Source organism: Solanum pennellii, chromosome 12 (genome assembly GCF_001406875.1).
Source record: "Solanum pennellii chromosome 12, SPENNV200".
NCBI lineage: Eukaryota > Viridiplantae > Streptophyta > Magnoliopsida > Solanales > Solanaceae > Solanum > Solanum pennellii.
This window is the reverse complement of record NC_028648.1, coordinates 60,277,647-60,288,608: the sequence shown is the minus strand read 5'-3', so window position 1 is coordinate 60,288,608 and position 10,962 is coordinate 60,277,647.

Below are 10,962 nucleotides of genomic sequence, written 5' to 3'. Positions count from 1 at the left end.
CGCTAGCCTCATCCTTTCTGTCTTAATACTATTGGAATTCTGATCTCCGAATTCGCCTTAGGAATAGATTTATTCTATATGTTCCTTTGCAGATTGCAGCAGTTACATTTTGTGAAGCAAATAAAATAATAACACAATATTTTACCGCGAAAACCCTCAACTTTTAAAGGTAAAAATCACGACCTACACCTCTGTAGGATTTAACTCCTCTATATTAAACTTCAAATCTCAACAAAAGAATACAAATCTATGTAACCTAAGGAATTATAAACTCTAATTCCTAGAGGAATTATAAACTCTAATTCCTACCTAAGAAATTACAAACTCTAATTTCTAGCTACCCAAAAATAAAAATCCCAGGTTTATGTCTTCTACCGTCCGTCAAGTTTCTCAAACTTGTTACGAATCCTACGCACACACTCAATTGTAATCAAAACTCTTAATTACTTACAACGTTTTCTCACAAATTGGCAACACTCGTAAGTAACTCTCAAAACTCTTTCAAACTCTTGATCGTGTTTTGATCTTCTCTCTATGTAAGTGCGCAATTTTTTCTGATGCAAATAGCTCCCTATTTATAGATCAGAACTTCAACAAATCCTTGTACAATTCAACTTGTATTTGCCTTCTACAAATCCTTGTTGACTTCTACTTAGACTTCGAACAAAACCTCGTCGAACTCGAATTTGTTCTTCACGTAGAAAACCACATCGCACTCTACTTGATCATGTAAACTCTTCCCGCAATTTTTCCTTAAATAGGTAAACTGCCTTAAAGAAAATGTACACATAAGTTTCCTTAAATAATTAAGAAAACATTATCAATTTTCCTTAAATAAATAAGCGAAACTCTAACGTACGCCGATACCCTTTTCAAACACCAATTCCTTTCTAAACTTGGTTTTGCTCGATCATGTATTCCGTATGCACCCTTGAATTCGTTGGAACATGTTTGCGTTACCTGTTCGATACAAATTTGCCATCTTTCAAAATATCAAGATTAACAAATACGAAGATAATCAATTATATAAATACAAATATTAACGATCAATAATATATATATAAGCAAACGTTAGTTAAGATTTTTTGTTATGTTTCTAGTTTTAGCTATTTTTGAAGTTCAATTTTCACAAAAAAATTAAATATATTATATAAGATTACAAGGTAATTACTCAATTACTCAATAACTTGGGAAATAATAGAGTGTGCGTAATGGAGAGGAGCCTCACACTTGATTAATATTATAAATATAATTTTATTTTTGAATTTTATTAACAATTAGTAACACTAATATCATGTTTATTGTCTTGTCGAAATTTATGATAATATTTTTAAATTACAATATGATTTAAAAGATTATAAAAATATATATTTTTAAAATAGTGGGTTGCCCCGGCACAGCCAGTAGCCCATGTACTTGTGGGTTGGACTGACCATTTTCTGGTCCACAAAAAAATGAACTAGCCCAACTTGACCCATTTTAAATTCCCAATTTTAAAAGGGAAACTTACATAAATATACTATAATAAAAAAATATTTACCATTTATAGCAATAATATTTTTACCTTACTTGATCACTTTTAATTCATTTATAATACAAGTTTAATACATATTACAAATTTAACAAAGCATTGCTATAAATGGTAATAAACAAAAAGTATCGCTAAAATCAGTAATTATTTTTTAAAATGTATTAATTTATGTAATTTTTCCATTTTAAAACATGTATAAGTTAACCCAAACAAAATGGATCAGCCCATATTCATAACTCTATACATAGTGTATGAATTGGTATACAAACTGATATATATTACCTAAATTGAATGTGACATCCATAAACAACAATATACTCATTTCACACACTAAAATAATTATCAAGTGTCCCCATTTTCTCATTACTTCTAATTATAAAGGTGGATTCTTTCTTTAAAATTATACAATGATCTCAGATTAATGTAAAATACCGAATGAGTTCACAGGCAAATATACACACATATATAATAAATGAGAGAAGACATAAAGTCACCATTGATGTTGTCTCGGATTTGTAAAAAGATGCCTTAACTTTGCAACTGTCCTATTACACCATTAAACAATTTTGAACATATATTATTATGCCATTTTTCGATCAGCCCCAAATTTTAAAAAGCAAGTAAGTTCACATACCAATCATCATATGACACATGTTAATTTAATTTAAAATATATCTTTTTTATCTTAAAGTTTTCCTTTATCTTTTTTTTTTTAACTTTATTTTTCTTTCTCTTACTTTTTTATTTTTAATTTTGATTTATATTAAATTTCACATCATCTCCCACCTCCCACTTTCAAGTGATTCATTCCTCCATTTTTTTTTTCTTTCACCTCCTACACCCCATGTCAAATTGAATTCACTTGAATCACTAGGTTAAAGGCTAGATTCACCCTTGCTCTAGAAATAGAAATGACAATGGGGCAAGGCAACTACGAGGTGATGTAGGGCATGGCGGGGCAAAGTCTTTGTGTATTATGTTTAGGGGTTTAACCCGCACCTGCACCATTGCCATCTCTATCTAGAATTGGCATGTTAGAGGAAAAATAATGTTGGTATTCACTAAGATCAAAATCTTGAATATTCCATAAAACATGGAATATTTATAAAGAGATCAAAACATGCCATTATTTTTGACTATCAAATACTTCAAATTCAAGAAAAATTAAAATTCCCACAATGTTTCAGTCTTTTCACTCTCCTAACACCATTACACCACCCTAATACCTCATATCACCTTTCCTCATTTAAACTTTGTTATCACGAAATTGTTTGCAACAAATTTTCTCAAGTACGAATATAAGAGAAATAATTTTATCTATTAAGATTGTGAGTACAAATTGATTCTTCTTGATGTTCACTACAACAAATTTGATTATCAAGAACAAATAATTTCGTCATTAATAAATTATATTCTGTCACTAAAATCTTGTGTGACAAAAAATAATTTGCCACTCAGTTGTTACTAAATGTATCTCTAAAAGTATACAAAGACAATTTAGTGCTTCATCGCTAAAAGTATTATATTAACTATAAAAATAAAAATAGTCCCAAAATGCTTAAACATTTGTGACAAATTTATTGTTGTAAAAAATATATTTTTGTAGTTAATAGTATGTTTTGTCACTAAAAAGGTTATTACTACCTACAAAATAATATTGTCGCTAATTATTTTACTTCAATCAGTGATGAAATCAATTGTCTCTAAAGTTATATATATTTCGTAGTTGAACAAATTCTAATTTTGTCACTAATGACTATTTTCTATACAAAAATTATTTTATTCTTAAATGTATATATGATAAATTTATCATTATAAAAATGAGTTTTTTTATATATATAATGTATATATTCCCCCAACTTTTTCGTTTTTTCAAAATCGATCGAATTCATTTGTTTAAATATTTTCACTTGCCAATTAACGAATGGACTCTGTCTACTCTTATGAAGCACTTGTATTATTCTTTTTGTAAGTCGTCACTTGTAATTATGAACAATTATAGAAAAAAATTGTATTTAACTATGAATTTTTTTCGTAGAAAATAGTTTAATTATTCACTACAAATTTTAAGTCGTCGCTATTTAACACCTTACATATTTTTGTGATAAATTTTTTGTTGTCACTAAATTATAGATTGATAATATTTGTCACCAATTATTTATATTATTATTGACATAATAAATGTCATAATTAAACATAAATTTTCATAGCTAAAATTTATAATATTTAACTACCAACTCTAATTTGTCGATATTGTAACAATATATTTTTTTAGATGAAATTTTTTTGTGTCCAAAATTTAATAAATTATAAAACAAAAAATATTTTGTCATGAATTAGATACATTATTAGCGACAAAATAATTTGTCATTGATAACTTTAAATTCGTGACGAACACTATTTAACAAATGACGTCAATTACTTTTTTGGTGAAAAACTAAAGTGGACAAAACATTGCTACGGAATTTTATGTTTCGTCACTAAAAGAATGTGTCTCATATATTTAAGCACGAAAAGTAAATTTTGTCACTAAAAGCGAATAATTAGTGACAAATTTGATGTCGTAGTTTGTTATAAATTACATAGTGACGAAATAATGTGTCACCGATAACTTTAAATTCGTGACAAACACTACTTAACAAAATGACGCCAAATAATTTTTTGGTGAGAAACTTTGCTACGGATTCTTATGTTTTGTCACTAAAAGAATGTGTCTCATATATTTAAGCACGAAAAGTAAATTTTGTCATTAAAAGCGAATATTTAGTGACGAATTTGATGTCGTAGTTTTTTTTAAAATTACACACTATTAGTGACGAAATAACGTGTCACCAATAACATCAAATTCGTGAGTAACACTACTTAACAAAATGACGCCAAATAATTTTTTCGTGAAAAACTTTAGTGGACAAAACTTTGCTACGAATTCTTATGTTCCGTCACTAAAAGAATGTGCCTCATATATTTAAGCAAGAAAAGTAAATTTTGTCACTAAAAGCGAATAATTTAGTGACGAATTTGATGTCGTAACTAATAATTTCATAGCTATATATCATACTTGTTGTAATGGATGTTCTTTATTCGTTATTCGAGAGTAATTAATGATGTATTTCTCTAATTAGGATGATTTGTGGATCTTCTTAAATTTTAAGTATTTAATAGTCAAGAACAGTGACATGTTTTGATCATTTGTATGAATATTTCACGGTTTATGAGATATTTAAGATCTTGATCTTAATGAATATCCAAAGATTATGAAATATTTATGCATTTTCAAGGGAATATATTAATTTTTTGTATAAACATAAACTAGTATTTAGGATCAAATAACACCAAGAATCCTAAAATAACAATTTTAGAATGAGAGGAAACTGAAAGAGGAGATAGATAATGATTTCTTCGGATGATGATTGAAAATAACAATTTTAGAAGAAAATGAAACGTGGCAAAATTCATCCATTCAATTACTTTTTCCATATTTTTTGGATCTTTTTTCTTTTAATTTTATTTGTTTTTTATGATTTTAGTCCTTATAAATCAAAATTCATCCATTCAATTACTTTTTCCATATTTTTTGGATCTTTTTCCTTTTGATTTTATTTCCTTTTTATGATTTGTCCTTATAAATCAAAATTCATCCATTCAATTACTTTTTCCATATTTTTTGGATCTTTTTCCTTTTGATTTTATTTACTTTTTATGATTTTAGTCTTTATAAATCAAATTTCATCCATTCACTCATCTTATACGTGTGAAACTCACGTACTTTGTCCAATTCAAATATTCACATCATTAAATTGCCATATAGGCTCAGTCAATGATCGGAAGGGAGGTTAGGTCTATATGAATATAAGTGTTCATCAATTAATAAATCGTAAGTAGAAGAATCCAATTAATAATTCGAACCAAGTACAAAAGTTTTTCAGATGATTTCGTCTTCCTAATATGCAGCACACTAAAATAATAATATTAGACAGAAATTTTCGTGTTTAAATTTAGTTACATCACAAAAAGGATGTATAAGCACACTAAAATAATTCCATAATTAGAATTTGTTGAATTTTCCTATGTTAATGTCGTGTTGTCTTTCGTGGATTTCCCAAAAAACTATGACAAAATTTCAAACTGAATTGCATGTTTTTAATAAAGTCTATTGGAGATATATAAGAAAAAGACAAATTGTCGATGTTCTTAATAAGTATAAACAACATAAATTTTGTTGGGAAAAACGCAGATAAACACAAAAATATATATGGTAAAAGTAATGGAAATATGTGAAGAAGCTCTGTTGAGGAGCTTCAAGAAGAAGAAGAGGAAGAAGATTAAAGGGACGAGAGAATGATGAAGAAATTGTATTTCTGTTGTGTGTACATACAAGGAAATATACCTATATATACAATTACATTTTAGAGTATACTACTTAGTCTAACTACTTTACTTAACTAATTAGTATATAGTTAACTAACTAACTAACTTCCTAACAAACTTAACAAACTAGAATATTGAAAGAATATTACAAGATTAGTATATAAGTTCTCTTAACACTCCCCCTCAAGCTAAGAATTGGAAAATACATTTTTCATTCCTAGCTTGACAATTAGTTCTTCATGTTGAGGTTTGCACAGCCCTTTAGTAAGTATATCAGCTTGTTGTTCTCTTGTTCCCAAGTGTTGTGTCTGAATAAGTCCTTCAAGTATCTTCTCTCTTACAAAATGACAATCTATGTCAAAATGTTTGGTTCTTTCATGGAATATTGGATGTGCTGCTATTTGGATAGCAGCTTTGTTATCACAAAATACTTTCACTGGCAACTTTATGTTCATTCCTAACTCTTTGAACAAGCCTTTTAACCAGGCTATCTCAGCAACTGTAGTGGCCATACTCCTGAATTCAGCTTCTGCAGAGCTCCTTGATACTGTGTTTTGTTTCTTTGACTTCCAAGACACTAGTGCTCCTCCTAGTTTAATCATATAACCAGTGACTGACCTTCTTGTTTCTACACAAGCTCCCCAGTCAGAGTCACAATAAGCTACCATTGCATTGTTTTTGTTACTTGGCATAAACAATCCAAGGCCTGCAGTACCTTTTATATACCTCACTACTCTGAGTGCAGCTTTCATATGAGATGATTTAGGAGAGTGCATATATTGGCTAAGAACCTGTACAACAAAAGCTATATCAGGTCTAGTCATGGTTAAGTATAGTAACTTTCCTATTAGCCTCTGATATTTCCCAAACTCATCAAGAATTAAGTCTTCTGCATTAGTATTTTTCCCAATAACTTCATCAAACACAGTAGAAGTTAGCTTGTGATTAAACTCCAAGGGTGTAGAAGAAGGCTTACAACCTGCTAATCCCAACTCAGACACAAGTCCTAAAGCATACTTCCTTTGATTCATTAGTATACCTTCTTTAGATCTGGAGAATTCAATTCCAAGAAAATATTTAAGCTCACCAAGATCTTTCATTCTGAACCTTTGTTGTAGTTCCTTCCTTATTTGTTGTATATGATGCAAACTGCTCCCAGTAACCAGGAGATCATCAACATAGACCAAGATGACTAGAAGATCTTTACCTATGTTCTTAGTAAAGAGTGAGTAATCATAATGAGATTGTGAAAAACCCATATCAACTAAAGCCTCTGTTAGTTTTAAGTTCCATTGCCTTGGTGCTTGCTTCAGTCCATACAAGGACTTATGAAGCTTGCAAACCATATTTTTCTCCCCCTGGTTTGCAAAACCTTCAGGGATCTGCATATAAACTTCTTCAGGAAGATCACCTTGAAGAAATGCATTGTGAACATCCATTTGAAATATAAACCAGCCACATGAAGCAGCTAAAGCCACCACTGACCTTACTGTAACCATTTTAGCTACTGGTGAGAATGTCTCAGTATAGTCTAAGCCTTCCTTTTGATTGTATCCTTTTGCTACTAACCTGGCTTTATATCTCTCAACTTCTCCAGATGCTTTATACTTAACTTTAAACACCCACTTACAGCCAATAGGAACCTTTGTTGAAGGTAAAGGAACAATAGACCAAGTATTATTGTCTTCTAGAGCATTAATCTCATCTCTCATGGCATTCACCCAATGAGTATCTTGACAAGCCTCTTTATATGTATGAGGTTCAGGAATAAGAGAATATGCAGCAAGTGATGCTCTATATGTAGGAGCTAGTTTAGAACATGTAACATACTGTGACATAGGATATAAACATGCAGTTTGTGCACTTTGAGTCACATATGAGTCCATCCAAATAGGTGGTTTAGATTGTCTAGAGGATCTTCTTAGAGGAACTAATGGTGCTGTAATGTTAGAGGAAGTCTGATGTTGTGTAGAAGTTGTAGGATTTAAACCTGGAATGAAGGTTTTATCAGATTCTGATTCAAATGACTCAGTACATGAGCTATCTTGAAGATCTAGAACAGGAAACAGATGATCTGGAAATGATTGAAGACTCTTGAAAGGGAATATATCTTCTTTAAACACAGTGTCTCTGCTTATAAAAAAAGATTTGCAAGCCAAGTTATATAAAATATAACCTTTCTTGTTCATAGAATACCCCATATGCACAGCTGGAACAGCTCTAGGTGCAAACTTGTCTAAAACTTTAGGATCTGTAGCATAGCATAAACTTCCAAACACTCTAAGATGCTGAAGACTAGGAGCTTGTCCAAACAACTTTTCAAAAGCACTCTGTCCTTGTAACAACACAGTAGGTAATCTATTCAGTATATATACTGCAGTAGTAACACAAAATCCCCAAAACTGTAGAGGTACATCTGCCTGAAACCTTAGTGCTCTTGCCATGTTAAGAATAGACCTATGCTTTCTCTCAACTATTCCATTCTGTTGAGGAGTATACACACATGAACTTTGATGTATAATGCCATTAGCTTTGAATAGATCATCCATTTGACCATTAACAAACTCTGTTCCATTGTCTGTTCTTATACACTTAATGCCTACACCAAACTGATTTCTTACCAAGTTTACAAACTCTTTTAACACTACCACAGTATCTGACTTAGTGTGTAATAAGAAAATCCAAGTATATCTGGACATATCATCTACAAGAGTTAAAAAATACCTTTTGCCATCATGGTTAGGTACTCTGTAGGGTCCCCATACATCACCATGTATAATATCAAAAACTGAACTTGAATGAGAAAGACTAGTAGGAAAAGGCAGTCTTGATTGCTTTGCAATTGGACCTATAGAATAATGATGATCATGCATAGACACAATGTTTAATTCCTTTATTCTACTTAACACTTTGAGAGGAGCATGTCCAAGTCTTTTATGCCATAAGCTACTTACAGAATCAACAGAAGAATGAAAGCTAACAGGTCTAATCCTTTTACATACAGCTTCCTTTGCATATCCTTCAGAAGAACCTTGATCATTTGAAGGCTTTGTTGTGGCAGCAGTATTGAGGATATACAATCCTTGATTCTCTTTACCAATCCCCAGGACCCTCCCATTGAAGAGATCCTGAAAAATACAAAAATCAGGAAAAAACACTACTGCACACTTCAACTGTTTTGTAAGTTGTGACACTGATAGAAGATTATACTTGAATTCTGGAACAAACAACACATCCTTTACTACTTTGTCTTTAAGAATCAAAGATTCACCAATATGACTAATAGACACCTGATCACCAGTAGGTAAATTAACTCTCATACCTCCCTGAACATCAAGATTTGCAGACTGACTCATTAAACCAAAGTTGTGAATCATATGGTTGGAAGCACCAGTATCTATAATCCAATTAATATGTGACATGTCAGACATTAGAGATGTAACATTACCTGATGTTCCAGATACACCTGCAGTAGCTACATTGGCCATTGTATCCACTTCCTTACTCTTCCCTTTTCTCAGCATCTGTAATATCTCATAGTATTGTTCTTGAGTAAACATTGACACACCCTGTCCTAAAGTAGTGTCATTAGATGACTCATTTGTTCTAGTATTTGATCTTGAAGTTGAGTCTACCATTCCAGATTCATTTTCAGCAGAAGCAGCATTATTTGCATAAGAAGATACTCCTCCTTTCTTCTTTGGATAACCATGAAGCTTATAACAAGTTTCTTTTGTATGTCCTTTATAATGACAGAATTCACAATAGAGTTGAGACTTTCCTGTAGTGTAACCAGTTCTTCCATCTCCATACCCCTTATTTCTATATCCATTATTCTGAAAATTAGAAATTCCCCTTCCAGTTCCTGAGGAAGTTGTATTATTGTTGTGGTATCCACCATGTCCAGACTGAGAAGAACTAAGAGACATTCTATTACTCATCAATGCTGTTTCAGATACAGCTTCTGCAGATGAAAATGTATTTCCTGCACCATGTATTCTTTGACTCTCAACATTAACAATCATAGCATAAGCTTGATTTACACTTGGGACTGGAATCTGCATCAAAATTTGGCTTCTTGCATGAGCATAAGACTCATTAAGCCCCATCAGAAATTGCCATAATTTTTGAAATTGTAAGTGTTCAATGTATTGTTTAGACTCAGGACAAGCACATGAAGGACAAGGAATCAAAGTTTCAGCCTCATCCCATAACTCTCTCAATCTTGAAAAATATATTGACACAGAAGAAGTTCCTTGTGACATAGTAACTAGTTCTTTGTGAAGGTAAAAGGCCCTAGATGCATTTACTTTATCAAATCTTTCACGTAGATCTTCCCACACTGAATGAGCATCAGATCCATAGATCACTGTACTAATCAAACTTTTAGACACAGTATTCATAATCCATCCAAGAACAATTGCATTGCATCTATCCCATACATCATGTAAACATTCAGAATACATCTCCTTTCTACAAGTTCCAAGTAGAAATCCTAACTTGTTCTTTCCTAGTAACACAAGTTTTAAAGATTTGCTCCACAAAGAATAGTTTTCAGAACCCAACAATTGAATTGAAATCAGAACAGAACCTTGAGTATCTGAAGGGTGTATAAAGAGAGGATGATTGTGATCTATTTTGGCAGTAGTTGCGACTGGAACTTGTTGTTGAACTTCACTTGAAGCTCCATCTCCAGTTGAAGGCATGATTTGATCAATTTCAACAGCTAACAGTCTTCGAATTTAGACAGACTCTCGACTTTCAACTCAAGATTCTTAGAACTCTTGTCTTCAGATTATGAAGAAACTAACTCAGAGATTCAACTCTTCCGTGGCTTTGATACCATGTGAAGAAGCTCTGTTGAGGAGCTTCAAGAAGAAGAAGAGGAAGAAGATTAAAGGGACGAGAGAATGATGAAGAAATTGTATTTCTGTTGTGTGTACATACAAGGAAATATACCTATATATACAATTACATTTTAGAGTATACTACTTAGTCTAACTACTTTACTTAACTAATTAGTATATAGTTAACTAACTAACTAACTTCCTAACAAACTTAAC